This window comes from Cimex lectularius, unplaced genomic scaffold, assembly GCF_000648675.2.
Source record: "Cimex lectularius strain Harlan isolate CLEC.00 unplaced genomic scaffold, Clec_2.1 scaffold209, whole genome shotgun sequence".
NCBI classification, from domain to species: Eukaryota; Metazoa; Arthropoda; class Insecta; order Hemiptera; family Cimicidae; genus Cimex; species Cimex lectularius.
In genome coordinates, this window is record NW_019392784.1 from 136,985 (window position 1) to 144,971 (window position 7,987).

Below are 7,987 nucleotides of genomic sequence, written 5' to 3' on the forward strand. Positions count from 1 at the left end.
AGGGGAAACAGCTTTTTTACTGTACATAATATTTTATATATATCTTGTATTGTGTTTTTTGTGTGAATGTTATGGCCTTATGAACTAATGAAAGCATATTATCCAAGGATATGTGTATGTATATGTATTTTTTGGTAGGTGGAAGGGTTTTGCGAAAAAAGGGCCAGGGGCGACACTGGGAATCAAACCCACAACTGTGGAGTCTACGAGCCAAGATTATTACAGTAACCACTCCCAAAATGTATTTATTAGTGTGAATGTGTAGTATCATGATTAAGTACCCCATCAACCCCTATTAGATTAGTTATATAAGTACTCCACCATGTTATCTGTGTGAATGTCATGTAAATAGGAAAGAATTTATTTAGAAGAGAGTGAGAGTGTGAGTGAATTTGGATCTAGAAACTGATTGCGTTGTGGGCTGAAATGATCTAGCTGTTGATAACCCCTAGAGCCCAAACTTGGTGCTGTATGGTTTAGATAGGTCAGACTCCTGACTGCCAACACCTGGCGTATTTCTCCAGGCCTGATAGTTGTAAAGTACAAAAGTTGGAATTGCCAGCGGACTGCATGAAGTTGTAGGCTCAGTTCTATACATGTATATGTGTACGCCCGTTTGCAAAATAGAGCTTATAAGTAATATATAATAAAATAGGTGCTTTGTTCAGTGTAAATGGCCTAACTTGTAAAGCTATTGACATAAAATGTGTATTTTTCAAAAATTTAACTGAAGATTTACTCAGTTGCTTTACCCTTCAATAAAATCCTTGAAAGCATATCGGAAAGGTTCATAAATTAAGCAATTAAAGAAAATATGAAAAAGGTCCTTATTTTCAGCTAATCGGCAAATGGAGTAAAGCAAATTGGGTTTAGTCTAGTATATCTGCTTGGTAATCCCAAACTTTAGGCAATATTTCCTGGAAATACTGGCCTGAGAAAGGACATTAGATATCTCAAAAGGAACCTGTCTAATAGGTAGAGACTGGCCACTGGCGTAATGTAGATTTTGTTTTTATGTATTGTTTGTTCCCTAAATTTGAAAAAAAAAAAATGGAAAGACTTATCTTTTGTAAATGCTATAGACTATACTTATTATTCTTTAGAAAGTGAAATCATCTAATTGGAATTCTTGCTTCACTTTTTTATGAAGTGCTCAAGTTAAAGACTAATAAAGGAACTATACAACATTTATTATAGATGTTCGCCTAATAAATGTATTTATTAGAAGGCACCTACAATTTTTTCAGGGTCCTTGAGGTTCACTGTTCACTTCTGAACCAACAAGTTGTAATGGCAACACCTTTATGTGAGTTACTTCATTGAATTTATTTTTTTAAGGATGCTTTCTTCTGTGTTTTTGATTCAAAAATTATTGCAAAATTAACATGAGTTTGTGATATTTTATGACATGCCCAATAAATCAATGACTAAAAAAAAAAAAAAATTATCATTTATCTATTTAGAGATATTTGTAGTTATTTTTTTAAGAAAATATTTGAAATGTTGGAAGAACAAAATTTACTATAAAATTGCAAGGATGTAATATTTTATTTTAATACTTCAATTTTAAAGTAATTAATCTAAATTAATGTTTAATTAGTGCAAAAATCTCTATACTGTGGACATTGTAAATACGCTGTAATCAGAAATAATACAGCCATCAATATGAATAACAATATTAATTGACGCAATATGAACAACTTGAAAATTACGAATCTAGATTACCAATTCACGTGGAGTGGGCATGAACAAATAATTGAGCGACGAACATCCATTGTTTAAACAAAGCTGTCAGTGACGTGTAATCATTGATTTGGTGCAATTTTTTTTGATAAATTCAAATTAATTATATTGGGCTGGTTTTAATAGTATACGGTTTTATGCTGAAAAATGACTGAAGAATCCTCGCAGGATGCACATGACTGTGCGCGCTATGCAACATAAAGGAAAGCAGATTAAAAATGAAATTATGAATGCAAATGATTGATATTGGTAGCTGGTATTTAATTTTATTCCTTAATAAAATGAACACAATTGGAACTTTGTTTTTTTAATACTACTTAAATTTAATTGCATCAAATAAAATTGTAATGGAAGGTATTATAATTCATTTGAAAATTCATTATTAAGCAAGTTTAATTTTATTAAATCCATTATATTTAGAGGTCTATTGACCAAATTACTTCTTTCAATTAATTAATCTTTTTATATAAGGTTTTGGCTCAAATGAAAAAGTGTCACGAGCGGGATTCAAACCCACTTTAACCCAATTTAATTTTATTATTTCTTTACATTCCTCAAATAGTATAACATGTAATAAAGATACTTTTTTTAAATTTGAAAATAAGATTAAGTTCATTACATATTATTGGAGTGGGGGGGGCTTCAGTGGTCGCAAGAGTTAAGGCACTCATCACAGTAAGGCAAAGGTACTGAGTTCGAATCCCGCAGCCTGGAACTCAAACTCGACATACAAATGGGCTTTTTCTCAAAGACACCCCACTGTTGCGAACCTTCATAGTGGGGATTTCTTATTTCCACTCTTTCATTGACCTACTTAATGCAAGATTCTACATTTTAATGGACTGATTTTATCTAATTAGGGTTGAGGGATATCTGTTATAGACCACCAGTAGTGGATGCCTTGGGCAGCTTCCTTAGCCGATAGATCTGCTTTTTCATTGGTATTACAAACTTCATGCAAGTTTAATATATTTTTGTTTATGTCTATTGTTAATTTACATAACTAGTTGTTTTATATTTTTGTACTTTACTTTTAAACATTTTTTTCTCTAGAAATGATGAATTGTGGAGTGAGTGCAGTGTTCAATCCTTTTTAGAAAGATAGTACTTACTTGTATGAACACATGTACTTACTGAGGGTAGGAACTATCTTTTTAAAAAGGATTTTTTTTCTCTTGTAAATTTGTAAATTTATCAGTGATTCAGCAAACTCCAGTACATGGGTTATTGTCATTAATTGTATTTTTTGTGTAAATATATTTATATAGTGGTTAAAACAAAAAATATTTATGCAATCTCGTTACATAAAAATAGTAAATGATGTTTGACTCTTAAAATGTAATTAAGAGAGCATGAAAAAATTCTTGATATCGTTCATAATAATTCGTAATATGTATCAACAAATATAAATTTTTGCAGCATTAGTCAAACAATTCTTAGTCTTGAAGTAAATGATGTACAAAATTAATTTATTCCAAACGAAAATTAAACTGAAGATTAAAATGTGCATAGACTTTACTTATAAATCTATATTTTATTCAGGCTTGAAATAACATCATAGTTGGATATTTCGTCGTATGGTCGATATAAATTCGTAATTACTTTTCCAATTTTGAAAAAATTTATAAATTGAAAGATAGCTATAACGTAAGATAAGCCTGATAGCATAAAGTGCTAAAAAAATAATAATTTCGTCATACTAGAGGTGATTGCTTAATAGACACCTTTTCCAAATTTACCAATCCTCGAAAGTTCCTCTGCGCGATAATTGGTTTTCTCTAAGAACAAATCTGAAGTGAAGATTCGGTCCCGATAAATTAAACGTTCTTCACATGGAAGAATTTGATTCTTGGAAAACGAGCGGCACTATTAAGATTTACGGGCAAATAGCCCATTGAGCGTGGTTTTGTTTTGTTTTTAATTTAAAAAAAAAGGCTCATTATCCATTTTTTGTACGCGGATGATGGTTTCACCCGGATGGGACGGTTTTACAGAAGGATTACGAAACATTTCACGAGAAAATAAATTATCCGCGGCGTTAATTGTTGAGTATTATATCCTGAGTGGTACAGAGATGGAAAGAATAAAGTTTATTAGTTAACTGTTAGTTCCTTTTTCTTGATTTACATGAATTTAATTTATGCAATTAAAGCATGTGTAAAGATAACATTTTTATTTTACTATGGTATCATACCACCATTATGTTTCCCAGAAAAAAAAAATATATTGTTATTTTTTGTTTCATTTTCCTAACTTGAAAGCATTTTTATTAAAAAGTCATTTTAGTAATAAAAATAAAAGAGTTATTTGAGCTGGTAAAATCCTCTTTAAAACAAATTTAACGTATTTATTCCTTAATTGCTAGAATATGCTGAGCTCCTCGATTGTTTAATACTATACCCATTTTATTTACTATTGTTTTTTCACCCTTTTTGTTTTATCCGTTGTGAAGATATGTTGTCAACTATGGGAAATTGTTGCAATTGGCTGCGTTTTAATCTTTGACCCGGGTCGCAGAACTATTGAAAAGACAGCTTCCTTGCCAAGTGGTGATCAAACGATGATAACTTTCTTAAACTTTTTGCAATCCTTTGAAGATTTCGCTTGGTATTCTTCGGCCGAGGCTCGTAAATGATCATCGAAGTCCGGCCATGACTTTCATGATTATCAAGGCCAAAGTCGGCATAGCAAAAACTTTTAAACGATGATTTCATGCACACATTAACACTACCGGGTCTCGGATCAACTTTTACATAAAAATAAACATTGTTAAACAAACCTTTAGAAACCTTGGAAATATATTTATGCATATAAAATAATTTGTATTAAGTATTGTTAACACAGAAATACACTTATTTTTTTAAATTCTATTTTCCTGTCGACAAGAAATAATGTTCAAAATGGTGCATAATGTTTCAAACTTTTATTCGTTTTAAAGCAAACGTGGTTGATTACGCTCTCAACATAAAAAGGTTATCTACCTGAGAAGATGCTAAAAGGACGGCGAACGTTTGGACACTGACATTTTAAAGTTGAAATAGTTTTGTTTGTATCAATGAAAATCCTCTGAATGGCATTATTTGTACAATGAATTCGCAATGTTAGTCATATTAACTCAATAAGGAAGGACAAACATATTCGATGTTACAACATAACAGTCGTCCTTGACGAGTGTGTTTCTGATTTGAGAAAATTGTGGCTTAATGAGTTTTGTACTCGATGCCAGTGGTGAAATTAAACATCTCAGTCATTGCAAAAATAGGTGATTTTAAAATTAAAGTAAACAAAATATATTTAAACCAGTAAACAAAATTATTGTACTGTTTTATCCCTATCTTTCTGTCAAAAATTTGGGCAAAATTTTACGCATCATTCTAAACGTTTGTTATTTAATTCCATTCTGATTTCCTTTTAAATTTTATACACAGTACCAATTAAATAACAAAATAAAAACGGAACAAATTAGCATAAAATGTTTAAAAATCCTATCTAAGAGAAAATCGACATTTCTATTACGACATTATATGTTTTCAAAGCGCTGTTTAGCAATTCTAATAGGTTGTGTCATATAATTTAAATTCTTACCGAATCCTTTGACCAGTTTAAAGGGAAAACATGCCAAAGCAGAGGGATATTGGACAAAAATATAATACGATAATAATAATTTATTGATGTTTTATAGAACAATAATTCCTGCTCACTGCCAAAAAAATGTTAGTAATTTTCTCGCTTCTCAAAACGCTAGAACAGAATTTGATTATTCTAGTAGTTTATATATTTTTTTCTCAATTAATTAATTCCCCCGTGCAAGTGTTTTTAATTTTTTTCTCCGGAGTCGTTACACATATGCTAAATGTAATGTTACGCTTCCAAAATGTATAATGGCCCTAGTCATTTTTCCTATTTGTCACTTACACGTGTACACTGTATATAAATTTGAAAAATAATGTTCGTAAATAGTAAATTCAATGGCCTCATTGTTAAGTGAGGAACAGTGACTGCGAAATTCATCCACAAAGTAATATTGTACAAAAGTAATCAAATTTTGTTTTAGCAATTTGTTGGTAATTGATACAGAGAAGTAAAATTTTTGGGCATTGTTTTAATTTTTACATAAAAGTCAGCTCAAAATTTATCAAAAGCTCTGATTTTTTTTGCGGAATTTCAAATCAAAAAATTTTATTTATAGGCAAAAAGCAAAACACATTTTACATAGATAAAAGCGTCATCTTTCATAATTGGTTAAATACATATATGTGGAAGTAAAGTTACTACGAGACCGTTTTAATACTTTTTAATTAACGGAATAATAAAAATACATCAAAACTTCAGATACAATCATGTACTACTTCAACAAACGACTCGTACACGAGTTGATGATGGGTTTTGGTCTGCGAATCGGTGAACTTATGCTGAACCGGCACAGGGACACTTACTGGGTGCTCCACTTGCTGGTTTTTGAGTTATTCAAACGCGTTTCGACAATCAATGGTTATTGGTGGGGCAGTGCCGAAACGCGTTTGAATAACTCAAAAAACCCGCAGTAGAGACAGACCCAGAAATTGACCCTTTGCCGGTCCAACATATCTTACATATGCTCGTTTTCCTTTGTTCTCCTTTCTTCCTTTCTCCGACGCTAGGGGTATCGACGCTGCATCTTCTTCACTCGCCACCTACATATATATATATATATACACATCTATACAGAATAATTAAAATAGTCAATTACGACCACTAACGATATATATTTATAATATTTATAAAAACTATGTATATATGTTCCACTCTGTGGTCTCCACGCATATGCTCAAGATGTGTAAAAATTAGAGCAAGTACAAAATAAGTTTTTTAGATATGTAAGCTTTAAATTTCACATTCCTAGGGATCCTCATTGCTATACACCGATTTTGTTATATATGAATCTATTGACACTAGAAAAACGGCGAAATATGTTAGATCTTTTATTTTTGTATAAATTGTTAAATAACTGTTTAGATTGCCCTTATTTATTATCTAATGAAAATTTTAAAGTTCCTAGTTTTAATTCTAGAATGAAGTCTATTTTCTATGTTCCTAATCTTAGTAATAATTATACAAAGAACCAAACTGTGATAAGAACTGTGCTATTAGCAAATAAATTAGATTTAGGTATTGATTGTTTTTTTTTGTAAATTTTTTGCCACTGAGCATAGAATGAAGTGCTCATAAAGTGTAGTGTGGTGCTTGGGTCGAGCGAATTTGTCCTTGTGCCTAGTTCTGTAGTCATGACATGGTATAAGAGTTTATAACTTGTCAAAGTGGTTATTGACAGTATTTATCGTTTGTAGTGGATAGCATGTAGGAACTGTAAGTGTACTGAGCTTAAAGCTGTAACTTAAAGGAACGTTTAAACTATGATCCAACATTCTTGGGAACTTGACCCTTTTGACCTCGTCACTAGCCTATATTGGCGTACAACTGGTTTCAGTCTCTTGAGTTCAAAACACGCAACAGCAAGGGAAATTATGTGACAGTCAAAACGAAGGCTATCCAAAATGTGCAAATTCCCATCCGACATCAACAAAAAAAGGGGATTTCAAAGCTTCTTCTTGTCCCAGTCAATAAGCCAAGCTTGTTAATAGTAAACCACCGGCTTGTTCTATTAAATAATGCAATAGTTCGATGTAAAGCAGCGTGGAGAGAATGAGCTCGAACCACGAAGTTGGAGTCATAAGCGTGAGGCAATCAGGAGCATTAAGATATTAAATGTTTAATTGCTTAGAGTATGATTTAAGGTATTTTGTGTTATATATAAACATAATTGTAGAAATTGCAAGAATATAGATAAAAGTCGATGAGAAAAATATTTTTATTACTTGTCCAAATGTGCCTATGTGTCATGGACAAGAGTGAATAGACTTCTTTTTTTAATTTGTTTATTTTTTTAAGTAAATATGCAGTGTGCAGTCAAAGTTTGAGAAGTTTTTTTGGCGTGAAGTATTATCTTAGCATATTCGCACCGACCCCATAACAGATCAATACCGTGCGAGAAGGTCGAAGCTCCCTTTTATCCCAGGACTTTAAACCCGGCTTTATCTTTTTATCTAACCTTGTATATTTCTATCGGAAATTGTTCTTATATATTGAAAAACATCCCTTTGGTAAATATAGAATCATGATCATAGTCACGTTGGCCAAACTGGCCTCCCCTCTCACATACTTTCTCTCTCTTCCGATTGACCCTCTCCCTTTATTTTTCTTGACC